Source organism: Triticum aestivum, chromosome 3B, assembly GCF_018294505.1.
Source record: "Triticum aestivum cultivar Chinese Spring chromosome 3B, IWGSC CS RefSeq v2.1, whole genome shotgun sequence".
Classification (NCBI taxonomy): Eukaryota; Viridiplantae; Streptophyta; class Magnoliopsida; order Poales; family Poaceae; genus Triticum; species Triticum aestivum.
The window spans coordinates 243,219,107-243,225,106 of NC_057801.1; positions in this window are offsets into that span (position 1 = coordinate 243,219,107).

Sequence of the window (6,000 nt, forward strand, 5' to 3'; positions counted from 1 at the left end):
ATTGGGCTCTGGGCACTCCAGGTTCTCTCGACTTATTAATCAACTTGATCTCTGTCCAGGAGTTGCAACCAGTTTCTGGTGTTTGGAGGTAGTGTTAGTAGTCTACCAAGTGGCACCCAGTACATGTGCGCTTGGGACAGACTAGGCACTGTGGCACGGTGTACCAAGCGTAGATCCACCCGTCGAGGTGGGCTTGGGAACCCTGAACACATCGTTTGGGGCCGTGAGCGACACCCCGGCCGGATCTCCTTGCGGATGGAACCTGAATAGGCGATAAACCTGGACGAGAGACTTCTGTGGTTAGTCAGGTGGCGGCCGACACCCTCGCTGGGCTTCTGCTTGGAGGTTGCCGAGTACATGTCGTGTAAACGGCGATAAGTGGTGAGAGCGTGTGTGAAGAAGTACACCCCTGAAGGGTTAACATTATCTATTCGAATAACCGTGTCCGCGGTAAAGGACTTCTGGGGTGCCTGTACAGTTCATAGACAACTTGAAGTGGATACTCTAAAATGCGCAAGATAAGCGTGAGTGCTATGGATGGCGTTCTCGTAGGTAGACAGGAGAGGATCCATAGTGGTGTATTGATTGGTGAATATGTGGACTCGTGTGCACCACCTCAAAAGAGTTACTTGCAGTCGTAGTTTAGGATAGCCAGCGAGTCAAAGCTGGCTTGCTGCAGTTAAACTCCACCCCCCCCTTTGTTGATAATGATGCATATGTAGTTAGTTCTGATGTAAGTCTTGCTGGGTACATGTGTACTCACGTTTTCTTTATTTATGTTTTTGCAGAGAGACTTCAGTCTCTAGTAGTTCTGCGTGGATTTTGATGTTTAGCTTGTTACCTCAGCTACAATCTTGTGCCCTCAGTAGGATCTGGTAGATAGTCAGGCTTCTCAGCCTTTTTCATTTGTAGATGTCTGTACTCAGACATGTTAAGCTTCCATTTGTGCTTTGACTTGTATGCTCTGAATGTTGGGTCATGAGACCCATGTTTGTAATACTTGGCTCCTTGGAGCCTAATGAATAAATACTTGTGTTGTAGCGTTATGCTGTGATCCCATGTTGTATTTGCACATATCAAGCATATTGTGTGTATGTTATTGAAATGCTTGGTATGTGTGGAATCTAACTATCTTGTTGTCTATCCTTGGTAGCCTCTCTTACTAGGAAATGTCTCCTAGTGCTTCCACCGAGCCTTGGTAGCTTGCTACTACTCCGGAACACATAGGCTGGCTGGCATGTGTCCTTCTTCGTTCCAGTGTCTGTCTCTTCGGGGAAATGTCATGCGGTGTCTACCGGAGTCCTGTTAGCCTGCTACAGCCCGGTTTACCAGAGTCCTGCTAACCCAGTTTCTACAGCCAGGATTCACTCGCTGATGATCGACACGTTCGTTGCTGGGTCATTTATGCTTGTCCCTGTAAGTTAGTGCCACTTTGGGTTCATGACTAGCCATGTCATCCCGGGCTCCTTGTCATATGGATGCTAGCAACACTATCATATACGTGTGCCAAAAGGCGCAAATGGTCCCGGGCCTAGTAAGGCGACACCCGTGGGGATACCGTGCGTGAGGCCATAAAGTGATATGAGGTGTTACATGCTAGATCGGTGTGGCATTGAGTCTGGGTCCTGACAGCTTTGGTATCAGAGCCTGACTGCCTGTAGGATTTTCAAGCCAAACTGGTCGAAGTTGAGTCTAGAAATTCTTTAGTTATGTAAGGGAATTGATTGTGGAAGGGAACGCAAGGCTCTTTTTACTCCTTTACCTTATGCCCTTCTGATCTGAGGCAACCTCTTCATTTCTACGGGGATTAAGAACTAGGCTTCTCATCTTTCTATCAGGATCACGTGTTACTAATCCGTAGACTTATAGGATTGTTGGTTTCAAGCATCAGTTAAGTTCCTACTACTTCTGTATGCTCATAGCTGGTCTTAGAACCTTGATATGGTGATGTTGAGTGGTTATGCCACCATTTTTGTAGGATGTCTCAAATCTTCTTGAGATTTTAGAGCTGTTATGCTGTCCGAGTCATCCCAGGTTTCTAAATAGTCTGATGCATTTGCAAATCCCTTCTTTTTGTTCCGATGTCCTTTAAGGTCAGGTTAATCACACTAATTGCTAAGTTGAGGTACTCTATCGCCTCAATATATATGTTGGAGTTATTATTATGACCCTAGGTTTCTTAGAGTATCACCTAGTATCTTGCCCATGTTTTTTAATCATAGTGTGGTGATTCTGGTCATCATTCTCAAAAGCATCCCGTGATGCCACTTAGTAGTAGGTATTCTACTCCTGGGTTCTTGAACCCGAGATTCACCCTACTTATTTCATGTTGATAGTGTTTGCTAGTTCCTTGAGGATATTAGCAACCTTTGCGATAGTCCTCTAGGTCCGTGGTATTTCCTTCTTCCAAATACCATGAACTGCTTATGGCGGAAATTCTTTGAACCAAAAGATCGCAACCAGAGTGCTCTTGACGAGTCCTCCATTCATAGTTGTGAATCTTCCAGTCCTTCCTCTTCAGCATGGGTTATCTGGAAGAAATATGTTGAACTTGTTCGACATACTAACCTATGCATCCACGACTCAGAAAGATATATGTTCTGTTGAGTTGTCCCTCTGTAGTTGTATTCCGATCCTTGTTTATCAGTTGATAGTCAAGTTTATGTCGTGCATTCGTGTTCTTCTATGCGTACTATTCTTATGGTCCGCCAAGCCGTTCTATTTCAGAATGAATAGGAGAAACAAACTCCAGAACCTCATCCATATCTAGGATTGGGTCAAAGCAATTGTATTCCGCAGATCAAAATGCCAATCCAGCTTCTGCTCTGCTCTACCTTGGAGTGTTACCATCTTTATGTCAAGAGTGTCATGAGAATTGCACCACCTCTTATGAATTCTTGACGCAATAATGCTTCTTGCCATCATTGTTAATTCCTCGGTTCCCGTGTTATTGCAACCGGAATGCCGACAAGTGAATCGTGATATGTGAAATGAATACTGCTAGCAACCCCGTTGCTTGGTAGTTAATGGACAATAATCTCATTCTTAGCATGCTGGTATTGAATTATCATTCTAAGATTGATCGCGCTACCTAGTCCATTTTCCCTGGTGCACTCCTCGATCAATGAGATAGGATTGTGTCAATCCATCACTCTCTTGATCATATCGTCTTGCCCTGAAAAGCAAGATTGATCTCGAACTTAGTAACATACCGGTGGTTCGTGATTTTTCGAATATCTTCTCGGAAGTGTTACCAGGTTATCCCCTGACTGTTATGTTGAGATGTGATCAAGTTGGTTTTCTTATAAACCACCCCCTTCTTCAAGAATATGTGGTGTATACCGCTGAGCTAGTTGGTTAAGCTGAACAGCAACTTGGAGTAGGAAGATAAAAGCTTGCTAACTTAGTTCATTTCCAAAGGGATATCTTGTGTTTGTGTGTTTGTTGTAGACAGATGATTTTTTCATCGATTGGTCCTCGTGATCAGTTGTTGAACCCATCGTCTTGCCCAAACCTTGATTTGAGTGTGGGCCATTGTCAAATCAAGTTAGAACCAATGATATTCATAATGTTGTTTTACTCGTGGTTGATTCCTCGAGCATACACCATTACATCTTTTGATATGACCAATACTATCACATTGTTCACATAATGGTGGAAGTCCAGTGATATGGAAATTCCGATGAGTTGCTGTTGAGCCCATTAGCGGCATTTTGTCTCCTCCATGATTCGTGTTGAACATCCAGTTGGTGTTGGAAACTTGTGTAAGCATTTTCTTCATGCCCCGTACATGAAGTATATGTTTGGATGAAAGAAGTGACTTGCTCTCATTCATGTGCATTCGATGCAAGTTGCCGCCGTGCATTTGAGAGAGTTAGTTTTGCTTCCTCTGGAATCGTCCCAAGTCAGTCATGCATGTGCAAAGTATACTATGGTTTGGTAGATTAACTACCTCCACCCCATATGTATTTCCTAGCACCCCAAGCCACTGATTTATTTGCTCAAGGAAAAGGAATTTGCTGTGTTAATTCTAGATCATGCACAAGACTCCGATATCCTCGATGATGGTTCCCAACCAGAACTCGGTAGTATTTTGTTGTACGACTACCATGTGGTCATGCTTGTCTGGGACAGCGTGTTCACATGTGTGTAGCAGAACCAACTCATGTTTTGGAGCTTGCTACCGCAGTCCAATTCCCAAGAATCTCGCAAAATTATCTCGTCGGTTTGTGTTGCAAACTTTCATTTGTTCTAGAGTTGATGAGTCTGGAATGTCCTGACCCCAACCAGATCTGAATCTCAGGCAGATATGATGGTTGGAACGTTTCCCAAGAACTATAGTAATGGTCTCTCTGTAACCCGGTAAAGTGGATGTCGTGGCCAACACACCCAGATGGAAGACCTATTATTGTAGTATCCTGATTGAGGAAGTTGGCCACCTCCCAATAAGGATTTCGTAGGATTTACTTCCGTAATTGTTCCTTATGGATTGTTGAGCTCCCGAAGTCCAACCTGTTACTTGATGTTCTAGACACCAAACCATATCAATAAATGGGTTACGCTAGCACATCAAGGAGAACATTACAAGCGGAGTGATAAATGTCTCACGGTCGATCATCCAGATTTTTTTCCTTGGCCTCACTAAGGTGAAATCTGAGAAGGTGTTATCTTCCTTTGCATCTGCATCATCCATCACTATTCATCATGGTAGTATGATGTGTTGCTAGGATCCTCGGCATGGATGTTGGTAAGTCCCTGATGAATATGGAAATGCTCAAGTTCTTGAGGGCATGCTCAGACACTAGGTTATATCCTTGGTATCAATTGGAATGTGCCTTCCATTTGTCGAGTTGTCTTATAACTCTAGTTTCTTTTCCAAACTGAGTATGCCATTCCTTTGAATTCCTTCAAATGATCAATTGTGATTTTCCCTAGACTGGTATAGAGAATTTCAATGATCTAGGTATCAAAAGTAATTCTTTTTGCCACTTAAGGGAATAATTCTACGAGTCACCTTCTCTATGGTGCCCTGTTATGGAATCATGGCAATTATTTCATCGCTATCTTGAAACCATTCACCATCTCCTCAAGCGTGGAATTGTTGCCTACCAAATTGAACCGCCGTCATCTATTCTTCCATCCCTCCCAAAGTGTGTTTGAACATCTCAGCTCAAGAGGTGTTCTATGCCTCATTCCGTGAGTTGATCGTCAGTTGCTCGATCCTCGAGAAAATTGATTCTTCTAGAGTTTTCATTTCTTCTCGTGGTCATGTTGAATGGAGTTCTCAAAGCAAGATGTCAAGATCAAGATGATGCAACGACTCAACATCTTCGAGAAGAGCAATTGGATCATGAAGATTGTGTTAGTTTGTGTCCCCTCTGTCCTCTTACCTCATGTCTTGAATCTCGGGATGAGATTCTTGTTTAGTTGGGGTGAGTTGTCACATCCCTAGTTCTGGTCTACTTTGGGCTAGCTAGTCATGTATTGCATCATGTTTAAATATTTGAAACTTGAAATGGGGATGTTCAAACCCTAGCACCAAATGAAATCCAACTAGGATCAAAATGAAATATTTTCAATGAACCCAAAATGCCCTTTGGAAATGTTCATCATTTATGATAAAGGTAAAAACCTCTGCCAAAAATGATGAAAAATTATCTCTAGGTCATTTCTAGATTTTTGAATTATTTCATATTGTATTTGACTTTGGGCATTTAAATACTATAAATAATTTAAATGCTCAAATAATGTTGGAATTATTTGCGGGACACTGAAATATTTCAAAAAGTGCTCATGAATATTTTCAGGATTAATAAAATTGGTTTGGTTTTTGAACCTAAATCAAAACATATGACAGAAATAGAAAAACAGAAACAAAATTAGAAAAGGAACTTACCTGGCCTTACCTACCTGGCAGCCCAGCTGGCGGCCCAGCTCCTCCAGCCAGCCCAGCCCAGCCCACTGGCAACTGCCAGTCGTCTCCCACCTTTGCCAGAAGGC